At 35.7% G+C, this 13,142-nt stretch overlaps 1 protein-coding gene across 3 annotated transcripts in view; it reads left to right on the forward strand.

Moving 5' to 3' along the window:
- FRMPD4 (FERM and PDZ domain containing 4) overlaps positions 1-13,142 on the forward strand; it is a 203,758-nt gene that overhangs the window by 71,466 nt on the left and 119,150 nt on the right. The window contains exon 1 of one of the 3 annotated variants that reach the window (XM_072414390.1): positions 6,913-7,626. The exons of the other annotated variants lie outside the window; for them this stretch is intronic. The gene's annotated coding sequence lies outside the window, so the exon portion shown is untranslated. Of the gene's footprint in view, positions 1-6,912; positions 7,627-13,142 lie in introns of those variants that run through there. 3 annotated transcript variants of the gene reach the window in all.

Below are 13,142 nucleotides of genomic sequence, written 5' to 3' on the forward strand. Positions count from 1 at the left end.
ATTCTATCTGTCAGCCATCTATCTATCTATCTCTCATCCTATCTGAAACTATCTATCTGTCAGCCTCGCTTTTCACTGCACCCCTCCCCCTGTCATCCCACTGCACCCCTCCCCCGTGCACTAGTCGTCACTGTCATCAGTCCGTCGGAAGCTCGCTTTTCACTGCACCCCTCCCCCTGTCATCAGTCCGTCGGAAGCTCGCTTTTCACTGCACCCCTCCCCCTGTCATCAGTCCGTCGGAAGCTCGGAATGACTCGTGAGCTTCCGACAGACTGACGACAGTCACGGGGGAGGGGTGCAGTGAAAAGCGAGGCTGACAGATAGTTTCACATAGGATGAGAGAAAGAGCCGCAGCTTCCCATCCAAAGAGCCGCATGCGGCTCGGGAGCCGCAGGTTGCCGACCCCCGGTATAGATCTATATAGAACATTCTCAAGCAGGGTTCTGTGGAGGGGAGATAATAAAACTTAATAGCGTAAAATGTGTTAAACTTAAAAAATAAAAGAGACAGGTGATGTTGTTCTGCAATGTAGAAAATAAACCCACCTCTCTTCACTTAATCCACCAACTTCACCCAATCACTTCCTAGGCTTGGAATGTTTTGCCATCTTGAGTGACCAAGCTGCAATTCCCGCACATGGGAGTTAAATAATCACCGGTAGCTAGCTATGCCAGGATTGTGTACTAAGCTGCTCATGTACAATAGAAATAAAAACAGGCTGCAAACAGGCAGGTAGAGTTGTTTTATTGCAAAAGAGACATTACCTGTCCCTTCTGCAATAAAGAACCTGTCTGCTCACAATTTTTGATTTTTAAAGGTATAGTTCTTTAAAGAAAAGAGCTTGGAAAGAAAACCTGTGGAGAACAAAAGCATAGGCTTTACTAACTGATATACACACACTGATTTCTTGATGTGGAACAAACCTGCAGCCGTGGAACCCTAAATAGTCTGAATTCTAACTTTGCTTGTTTGAGGTTTTAGAAAGAAAACCCAAAAGAAACCCACATTAAAAATCAATGCAACAATAGCACCAATTTTTGTGTTACCATGTTCCACCTAAAAATATGTATTGCGCATGCTTAAAGAGGACCACATTCAATTATTAGGACAATTTGTAAGATACTGAGTTTCTCTGACAACTATTCATATTCACTGCAAACAACCATAGTCATTATTCAGTATTACCCAAGAAAAAATGCTCATTAAATGAAGCAGCAATGTCAAATGTTGAGTCACTGCTCCTACACACAAACTATGAGGCACAAAGAGTTCAAAATGACTAATAAAGAGGTTGCTAAACCTAGGAGGATAATTGCGGATTCTGCACAATATCTAAACTGGTTGATCTGAAATAGACTCATTTTGTCGTAGTGACTTAATTTCATACTAATTTTACCATTGGACAGTAAATAAATTTATAGCTTACCTCCTCTCCAGTCCCCCAGAGCTCAGTTTATCTTTGCTTTATTAGAACCCTAAAAATCTATAGGAGTTTTGGCTTATTTAACTTAGGAAGGTAAGGAATTTTACTGGTAAAAATCTGTAAATAAGGACAAATTAGTTGTTGGTCTTGCCAGAAATCAAGTAATTTCAAAAGTTGCTGTGTACTTTGTAGTGTTATCTTAAAACATATTATTAGCCCTGTATAATTTACATTGGAGAACCTCAAAGCCCTCTCTATGAAAATAATGGGGGGAGGGTTTGTTCAGCATACTTTCTGCACTAGGGTGACAATATTGCTCCACTGGTGATACAATATAGTGAGTAAGTGTGGTCATCCTAGTACAAGAAGTATGTTACTGGCAGGATCACCTGGTGAATATAAAAGAACATATCTAACAAAAACAGACCTAACGTACCCAACACAATAAGGGATTAGTAATCTCCAAATGTACATTTATTTGTTCTTGGCTTCAGATACATTGCATAATATTATTATTATTATTATTATTATTATTAATAATAAACAGTATTTATATAGCTTCAATATATTACACAGCGCTGTAGATTAAATGGGGGTTGCAAATGACTGACAGATACAACAAATGACACAGGAGAGAGGACCCTGCCCAGGGGAGCTTGCATTGTAAGAGGTGGGGGAAGAAGCACACACTAGGAGGGGGATATGGAATGGTGGGTGAGTAGTGAGGGTTTAAGAGAAAGAAGAAGATAGGTAGCCAAGTTTTTTAAAAGATGGGTTTAAAGGGCTCTGTTAAATGTGCAAAGTAGGTGCAAGCCTTAAAAAAAGATAGTTCAAGAGAGTGGGAGCATCCCTATAAAAGTCTTGAAGTTTTGCATGTGACAAAGTTATGAGCGAGAAAGTAATTAGTAGGTCATCAGAGAAGAGAATGACTGGATGTTTTTAATTTGCACACTTAAAAAAAAAACCTAACAATTAGCAGCCCCCCTCACCCCAGTGTGGTCTAAGGGTGATTACTACCACTAATGACTGATTTAATGATTTAGACGCTCCTGGACCACTGTAGCCTTTACTTTTTCCAGTTTTCCAATAGATAGCTAAAATATCAACTTTGGTACCTATTTACTGACCTGGAACAATAATCCAGCCAATAAACGATGGCAAGTTTAAATTCCCATTGTCCTTTGTAGAAAACAAGGCCTTTGATGATATATTTAAAGTCTGGTGTCTCTGGTGTGAGTAACACTTTGACCACCATAATTGCCTGTCATCAGAATTCTTCATGCTACCCAACGTCCTCTTTTGAACATCTTCAGTGGGGAGTAGCTGCATGCACTGTAAAGCAATTCATCCATTAAAGTATATAGCAGGAGCCGATGTTTTTAGTTAAATATACATGTCAATGACCTGTTATATATCTTGTTTCAAAGAGAGCAGTACTGAAATTTTGATAAAGCAATGTCTTTCAAGTCAAGTCAATCTTTTAAAACGGAATTCCTGCTTTAAAAAAAAGTGGTTGTTAAACACTCCTGCAAACCTACTTTACACAGCTAGGCTTCCAGGATTATTTTCAGGCAAAAAAAAGCATGTGTTTATAAGCATGTATAGGCCTTTATGGATGTTTGGATTTGTTACAAGGCTTTTGTAAGTGTTTGCTGGTTGTAAAAACACTTACAGAAGCCTTATACAGACTTGTCTCCTGTTCTGAAAATTGTTTCTCTGATTTTATTGCTGAACTTTTCACAATATGCATTGAAAGCTGGAGGAAATTAGATACATTATTTCCAAGCCGAAAGACATCTCTGCATCATCTTGCCTTTTCCCTTCAAGATTTTGACTTGACAGACAAGGCTCTGTCCCTGGACTTTCCCTTCCATTTAAGCATCTTCCGTTGTTCCATTCTTGGGTGCTCAGTTTCCCCCATTGCTATTATTTAGGACAGACTTTATGGAATGCCCACCTATCCCGCTAACATCCACTCATCAAATAATGATCTGCCTGCATTGCATGACGAACACAGTCAATGTTAATGTCACTGGGTCTACAATAGGATATGAAGGTTTTAATTAAACCGGTGAAGGCAAATATAAGCTGAATAAACCTCAGCTTTAGGCTGAATATTGTCATAATACTATTTTAAAAATATTTTAGCTACACAAGTGTGATTAAATAAAATTGTCAAGTCAGAAATATTTTTCTAATTAATTGTCTAAAATGTAACATCATAGTTACTGTAAAATGTTCTGAAAAATGTTGGCACAATTTCCATAAGTCATTCTTTATCTATGTAAGGCATAACATTTACAACTATTTTCTGTTCAGTGATGAAGCACCTTGCAAGTCAGCTTGTTATGGACTGATAGAAAGAGATTGCTTTTTGTCAGGGCTTCACATAATAAATTAGTTCAACTTTTAAATGAAACAGTGCACACTTTAGAAGAGTTTTTGACACGTGACAAATAGAAGACTTTGTAGTATGATGAATTATGCTCATGCTGTGACAGGAGATTTTCTGCTGAGGTTTAACAAAGTGTACCTGAGTAATCCAGGTATATGCTTGCTGTAGCAGGTTTATTTTTCACACAGATCAAGCGGCCACTCATAAGTTCCTAAAATCGTAACATTAATTATTATAATAGAGTGTATATGCTTCATGGTTTTCAAATAAAATTCAGCATGTCTAAAGTGGTCCCCTAACGTTGTTCATCATCATTCTATTCTGCTGCATTTACATTAGGTCCTCTAAAGTGGGTAAAACAGGTCAAGGCAGGATTGGTGCTCTAGAACAATGCTGTTCTCTCTCCAAAGCTGACTGAACGAAAGAAACACCCCCAAAGGGGTGCACCTGGAAACTCAGTGTACTGGATCCAAAATAGTGACACCTATCTAGGTAATTTAATGTATATTTCAAATGCATGCATTCATACAGGTTCACATTAAAACCCATTTTATACAATTAAAACATTAAATTCCATCCTTGTTATAAAACGTCACATTTAATAGTTTGATAGGATCCTAGAGACCCTTTATAGTAATCCTCAATGACAACTTAATAGTGTGACTATTATTTCCAAACAACCAATGTCTCTCGATAAACAAAGGGAATTTGCAATGCAGAATCTAGTTGTCATATAATGATGGGTTTTTTAGTATTTTTTAGGAGTATATATTTACTGAATTTATCAATTCCCCAATAAAGAGACCAGAGGCACTGCTCATTGATTCAGCTCCCTGCCAGCTGATTCTGCTCATAGGGCTTTGTTTGCAAATAGAACATGTCCTTCATAATAATTTTTCTCTACATCCAGGTACTAGGCATACAGATTCCATGTAGTAGGCAATAAGTAAAGTTTCTTGTTTCCTCCATTGAAGATGTAACCAAAGATGTATCAATTCATATATACAAGCAGTTAGCAATCATGAAAGTAACAGAGCCGCCCCAATGTTTTGCCAGTATTTCCATCTTTTCAGATGATTTTCTGTTACTGCGTGCCTGCCCATGTTCTTTATAATTGAAACTCTGTCCACCATGTCCTGCTCAGAGTTAATTCTATTTCCATTGATATGGTATAATTATGTTTTTCACCCTACTAGCTGTAATGTACAGTGAATTATTAGAGTTGTGCAGTACACAGAAATGATACAAGCAAAAAGACAAATGGTCCAGTGATTACAGTGATTACACCATTTTACAAATAACAGGCTGTTCTGTTTTAAAAGTGATGTGTATTTTCACTTCTTTCTAAAGCAAACCATAAAAGGTCTGATTTACTAACTCAGTCATTTTCACTCTTGGCAAAATGAATATGTATTGTCATCAAACACCTTATTATGTAGAAAGGAAATGTTACAAAATATAAAAGAATATTTTGCAGATGATTGGATGTGTTAAAGCACAAATGCTTATTTTACCGGTAATAAATAAAGTCATGGTTAGATCCCCTCATATTTTCAATCCTGGTACACCTATTCAGTCTTCTTGGTGGTTATCAGAACTGAAATATGATTGCAGAGATCCACTCTGTTGTTCATATGCATGATGATGCAGATGATAAAAGTTTTGTAAAATGAGGACAAACTTTTGCTGATTCCCTTTCACATCCTGTCATTTAGACACATTGGGAATTGTTAAGAAATCTCTTTGAACTTATGAAAATACTTGGGAATACTAGATTTGACTTCTATTGCTCTCATGGTAGTAACTTATGGTGATCACCAGAACTAATAAAGTGAAGGTGAATTTCCCCAATAGGGGCCCAGCAATAAAAATCTGTGATTTTAAAGCCCTCTATCCAAAACTAAACACAAATGTTTAGACTTTTTAAATACACTTTATGTTCACATTGATTACTAAATTGTGATGTTGTGCTCTTTAAAGCTATCTATGCTTTACCACACATTGAATAGGATTACTATTATTGTACATTTATAGAACTAATGTATATTTGCATTTTTCTCTGGACATTATTTACAGTGATGACAATAAAGGGTATTACATATAAGACAAAGATAACTGCCTGTTGGGCCAGGCACTGCTTGCAGCAATAACCAGGTCCAATAAATGCTTCTCAGTCTATGTTCTTGTATTACAAGGTAAAGGTTTGCAGGTACCTTGTATTCAATGTCAGTTATGTTCAGCCTGACAGGTACGCTGCATTTCATCTTTTATGCAATACAAGGTGAAGTGTTTGAAGAACCTTGTAAGAATTGTAAATAAGATTCAGTCTGACATGGAGGCTGCCTTCCCTCTTCATCTGGGCAGAAAGCATAAGAAGGGGATGTAAACACAAATTTTTGACGTACCAAGTTTGTCTTTTTCAAAAACAGTGCAATCACAAACATAAGGAAACTCTTCAACTGCTAGGGTAATAGTGAACTTGGTGTTACACTACTTGGAATTTTTGATGAACCCACAATTTTATGCTTGGTGCAAATGCTTATTTTGTCCCTTATCCAAATGGCACTTATAGAAAGTCATTCCCCTGCAGCCGGTTATATTGGGCATTAATAAATACATCTGCTATATAAGGATGTATTGGTGTGTTTCTTTAACACAGAAGAATCAAAGTGACTGTGGACATATATACTTATATATATATATATATGCTTAGTGATTTTTTTTAATACATATATATAATTCTATAACTAGGATAAGTGATACAAATAATACAGTTTCTTCAAATTCAGTGTTCTTCATCACTAGAAATACTTTTCTTAAAATAAATATATATCATTATTATTTGAAATCCTCGATTTTAATGTCTCTACTGTGCATAGATCACTGAAATCCTTTAAAGTCTGCTTCTCTAATGATCTAGATGCTGTTCATTGTAAAGAATAGGAAGTAATTGGGAAGGTAATATCAGTCTGTGAAATTCAACAGCATGCCTGTAATGAGAGCTCATTGGGAATGCAGTCCTGGCTGTTTCAGCATTAGGCATTCTCCTCATGTTTCACATAAATGCATCCTGTCCTCATGAGAGGATGGGCAGTGCATTGCTCTTCTCATTCAACATTTGATGTTAAGCTAAAGGAAAATTCAGCTGATACAGAGCACAATGAAATGTTTTCTAGCTTTAAAAAGCAAATAGATTAAGTTGTCTTTTATTTATTTTTCTATGGCTTGTTCCAAGCTGGGGATTCAGAGTTAGACATAGTTTTTTTTCTCCAGCTAGAATTATGGACTGCAGTATTGCGTGATCTACCTGATGGAGGCTAGGAGTACAACAACAACACAGGATAACTCTCCAAACTGGAGCCTGTATTGCTGGATCAGACACCTTCAGCTGTTACTTTACACTTTTTAATGCAAAGTATTCACAGAAGATGGGAACATAGACTTTGCTAAAATCAAAAGCAGACAAATTAAATTTCACTGGTTGAGTTGTGTAATTTTTTAAGCAAAAACTGCCTTCATTTTTTTTTTTTTTGAACTATTGTGTCTCATATGCTGTGAAGGCAGAAGCTGTGACTTTGTCCTAGCCCAGAAAGCATTTGATTTACTGTGAATGGGGAGAAGCAGCATCAGCAGCAGTATCAGAGAGAGGAGACAGAAGAAAGCCTTGAATGTGAACTTGACATGTTTATCCACAATGCATTCAGAGGGAACTGCAGAGTTCAGAGCCAGCTAGCCCTCTCCCAGTGAGCTGCAGACTAATCTTTACTCCCAGACTCTTGGGATGAACACAGCAAACAACCGGTGAAAGGTAAGCGTTACAATTATTCTGAAAGCTTTTCCATTGGTAGTCAGGTAGTGTGACAATGCACATTTCTACAAGGAACTATTTGTCATCTGTGACAGTAATGACATTTTCTTATAGTAGCAATAGGTAAATAAACAGTGTAAACACTTCATGGAAAAGCACCGAAGCACCACAAAGATTTATTCTAAAGCCAGCAAAATCTAGAAATGTATGTCTGGTATTCATGTAGCTTTGAATATACATATGTTTTCAAGTGTACAATGTGATGTTAGCACTTTAAAACCATCTTTTATATCAAGCTTTGTATGGCTGAATGTTCATAGGAAAAATTGTGGTATGCTGGTTTCCTTTGATGGACGTTGAAATATAAGCAGAAGACAAATGGCCCAGGGTCACAGATCTCTGAACATTGTGATAAATTATTTGGAATAGGGATTTAGTAGACTTGAGCCTTTTATTCTTTCTAGAAGGGGTTCTGCTTCTTGATGTCCAAGTTAACGAGAGCATTTTATCAAAAATATACTGTCTATACATTACAAAACCATGTACGACAGAACGCTAACGTTCAGCTTGCTGAAGTTCTGTTATATGACATAGCAATAATGTACATACTGGCCAATCAATACATTTTATGTTTAATTAGTTTTTACAGCTTGCCTATTTGTGTGTCATATCACTTGTATAATATCACATATATATAATATGTTTTATCTGTTATAAAAATACATATTAAAACATCTGCTAGCCATAAGCATTTAAAGTCAAATTATTGATCCTATATAAAAATGTCCACGTAAAGAGAATATGATGATGGCAAAGTATGTGTTACTGTATTGTTTGTTTATACAGTTTTGTTTTGATATGTAAAATAGGCAAAATCATAGATGCTAAAAAGTAAATTATCTCAGTAACATTCAACCGTTCTCCCACATTTGATGAGGCTAAGAGTAGCCCAGAGCTGCACATCCTATATTAGTCTTGTTTACCAACACCATTAAAAGCTGAAATCTTTTTTGTTGTGCTAAAAAGCTTCATTGTATTTTTAAACATTTTGATACTAGTAATAAAAGTAAAGCACAAAAACTTACTTAGGCTATTGATAACATATTTTTAATATTCCGAATTGCAACTGATTAAATTTATATACAAGCTTAATTTATTACGTAGATTAAAAAAAAATGCCTTGTGATGAGTCACAGTATACCAAACTTTCCTTCCTTTCTTATAGCATGTCATCAATCATTACTTTTTTTAAAAGCACAGTAATGTTATTGAATTTCTCCGCAATATTTTCTTTACATGTTTATTAGAATATAAAGCAACATACTATTATATTTGTTGTATTTGTCAGTATTTGTTTGTTGTGTGTAAAATTTGCTAGTTGGTAGTATTACATGCGTTCTTGGTATCAGACTGTTTTGTTGTCCATCAGTATGAGATTTGAAGCAAATATGAATGATAGGTGTTTTTGTGGTGTTATGGTTTGCTACTTTATAGGAGTAAAGTCATCATACTAAAGCAATTGTTAACAAATATGACTCTACATGATACAATGCTGTGTTAAAAATCATTTTGGGTTGTTTAAAGCAGACATAAGCTGAAAAAACAAAAAGTCACTGGGAGGTAGGTCTAATTGACAAAAGAGATATACGTCTCTTTCATCCAAAGAACTGAGCTCCTGGCTCCTTGTTTTGTTTTAGCTCTACAATACTTAGTGCATGTCATATAGTGCAGAGCTTGGCACAAGGACGATGTTACTCTTGCACATGCACAGCACAGTGTGGTATGCTGGGATTAAATTACCTATGGGGGCATGTGCAAGGGGTTGCATCATTCTGGCCTACCTGAACAAAATGGCTGAAGATCCCACAACAGAAAGAGGATCGGATTGTAATGTTGTTGCCTATGATGGAGTGAGGGCAGGGGACAGTAAATAAAAAATTTCTTTCAGGGAGGTAAGTTTAAAATCCACTTTTTGTACTTTCTGCAATAATGAACCTGCCTGGTTAGTTCTTTGTTTGTGAAATTTAGCTCTCCTTTAAAGTGAAACTTTTCTCACCTGAGCTGCAGAGATGTGATGTCCACAAACTCTTTTCAGGCGCCATCATTTTCTTCCATTCAACTCTAGGGTGCTAAGATAGTCTTCATAGGCCATGACAGCATAAGTAAAGCTATGCATTTACAAGAGATCATTCATCTTAATATATGCTGAAACAGTGCATTTCAATACAGTTTTTGATCTATTGTCTGTCGTATGAACATTACTAAAACTTCTTACTGTTATACTATGCTTATATGGTAGGGTTTTAGAAAAATGCTTTGTTTTCAATTCTCTGAACTGTATGGGATACCTGAAGTAACACCATCATTCTGGTTACATCTTTCTGCTTCCCTGAGCATTGTCTATGTTTTAATTCATGCTCATTATTGTAATCCTTGACATTTACAAAGGACTATATCCAAAGTACAATTGCTGCTATCCTGCTCCCCTGAATAAGAATCTTCCCCACTAAGAAACTACTATTTAGGCTTTGAATATTCCTGTAACTGAATATTCTTGATGTATCACAACTATTTGGACTAGAGTTGAGTGGTGCTACAGCCACACATTACCAAAAAATTACCATATATACAGTATACTCAAGTATAAATCTACACATTTTTTTACCTGAAAAAACCATTACAAAAAGAACCTTGTTATGTATTAAGGCCAGACCAGTAAATGACTCTGTCCTTATGTAGCATGTGTAACAAACTCTTGATAGAGTTTATTCAAAGTATTGACACAACTGTAACAAACTGTTTGAAGTTTGTTACACTCTTTACATGAGGACACAGCACCATCTACTGGTGGTAACCTATAATACAAAAAAGATTGTTTAGGAACAAGTAAATCCATCATAATAAACTCAAAAGTATAAAATATTATGTATATTATGATGTGGGTGTATTTATTTATAATAATTTTACTGGCATTTCTGTTGGTTCTTGTTTTGAATATTAGCAGTGATGGGCACATTTTGTGTCAGTGTAGTTTTTCTGGTTTTAAGGTACAGGTAGGCATTATATTTGGATTGGTTAGTATTCAAGTATATAAGGTAATATTTTAGGGCTATATTCAAATCAGCAAACAAAACTGTGTTTTTAAAATGTATAATTCACTATTAAACAGCACAGCTGTGCTTACATAGAAAACATCCAAACCAGGTATAAAACAATAGGTTCATGAACCTAGTATTTGAAATGTTTGTTTGCCATTGTAGTATGGCTATGCTAACCAATTCGTGAGGGGAGTACTTTTAACACCTCTTTTGTCAGGGTAAGCTAAGCTAACTTTTTATGCCATTTATTACCCTTTATTACCAAAATTCATTGACAAAATTCATGCAATAAATTGCACGAAGATTCACTTTAATTATCCACTCATATACCCTTCAAAAAAAGTAGACAGAAAGCGAATTATTCATTACACAATTTAATGTATAAACATTCCAAACATTTTTAGTCAATCAGCATATCAGCCTTAGTTGTGGGTCCCACTTGGTGCTTTTAGTTTTTGTTACAGGGAATACATTCATTGATACTTTCACCTATCAGAGGAGGCCAAGGTGAGTGGAGATGTTGCAGTAAGGCTTATTCTATCATTTTGCAATTTCCATCAATTAGCTACATAGTAGACCAAGCAAAGGTGTCACATATTTAGTAATAAAGTGACAGATAATAAAAGTTATGGCATCCTGTAAATTTGTGAAACCACAAACAATTGGCAGTTTAATAGACTCATTAGAACCAAAGGCCATAAAGCAACACCTATGAAAATACACTGATATACACACATTTAAAAACTGGAGTATTTTACATTGCGCAAACATCATTTTAAAGAAGAAGTGTGAGTTAAATAATGTTTGCATGTCTAAATATTTTGTCGCTATATATTCCAAAAAATTACCCTTACATACTTATTGTGTGATTGGAGAGCATAAAATATTAAACTGAAAAGATCCCAGTACCTGGGATGCTCACTGACTATAATTTTGTAATGATCATCTGAACTGTATCCTTCTAAATGACCAGTACAGTCCACTAGACTTTAGTTTTAGAGATTAGCACCTTCTAAGTGTTGACGTGCTGGGTACCAAAAGTGGCTACAAACCTGATAAATAGACACATGAATTGCACAGAATAAAATCATTATTTAATCCACAAATAGGGTTACTTACTACACTTTTCTAAAATAATGATCCTGTTTTGTTGATTCGCAAGTACAAATTGTGGAATTCGTTTTTGAATACTATATAATGCAAACAATAAAATTCCTAAAATTAGAACAGATATTTCCTGTTCCGCTTAGTAGAACAACCACTGTTAGTTTTTCATTATGAAAAAAAGTTACCAGACAAACAATGTTATCAAATACATTCTTTCAATAGTTGGCATTCAGGACATGCAAGGAACAAGTATTTTTAGCATGTGCCAATTTGTTATCAGGGAAGAGTGAAAGAAAATGCTTTTAAAGTAATACTGTCATCAAAAAGAAAAACATGCTTGTTCACTTACAAGTGCTTTTAACATTAAATTATTTAATATTATACTTGGAAGATTCCAAGTTTTATAGTGGAACTAGACCTAAAAATTGTTAAATTGTCACCAGGCAGGTCTTTTATTGCAGAAAGGACAGGTAATGTTTTTTTCTGCAAAAAATTCATCTTACCTGTATGATTGCTATTTTTTAATTGCACTCACCTGACCTTAGTTTTCCTTAGGTACACTTTTCGGCCATCTTGATTGACTGGCTCAAGATGACATAACTCCCATGCAGGCACACATGAGTTCATTCAGTTCCAGCAGCCCAGTATCCCGGAATCATATGCTGAGCTATTTTTTTTCAACAGATGAAGACAGCAATCAGGCAGGTAAGTATGTTTTATTGCATATTGCCCATGCCTTCCTGCAATAAAGACCTGCCTGATCACTAGTTTTCAAAGCGGGACTGCGCACTGCCACCCCATTCATTCCCTATTGGACATCCATTCCCTATTGGACATTACATGTAGCATCTTTCCCTAGGCAGTAGTTTGGTAATGTGAGGAAGTGCAACTGTGCCTGTAACCGCTCTCCCAAAGATCGCAATTGCTGGTTGTTCACTTCAGAGGTTTATTAGAAAGGTGAATGTGAGCTTGATTTAAATTATTTTACTGCTTGTTCAATATACTTTAGTGTGCAGGAACTGGGCACAGGTTCACTTTCAGCAGTTGCATTGCTGGCCAGGAAGAACGTCACTGTTACAGAGAGCCAAAAATATATTTGGTTTCACTTAAAGTGACCTGAGAGGCACAAATTGCTCATTGTTTAAGGAACCACTAGCAACTTATGGAGGAACCCTAGGGTTCCGCAAAACCCAGGTTGAGAAACACTGGTCTAGAGCAATATTCTGCAGAATGCAGACAGACAAGAGAAGATTGGTTAAAAGTCATGTATTTGTTTAATCTCTTTACCTTTTGTTTTTTCTTTCATTAATT

The sequence above is a fragment of the Pyxicephalus adspersus genome, chromosome 1 (genome assembly GCF_032062135.1).
Source record: "Pyxicephalus adspersus chromosome 1, UCB_Pads_2.0, whole genome shotgun sequence".
NCBI lineage: Eukaryota > Metazoa > Chordata > Amphibia > Anura > Pyxicephalidae > Pyxicephalus > Pyxicephalus adspersus.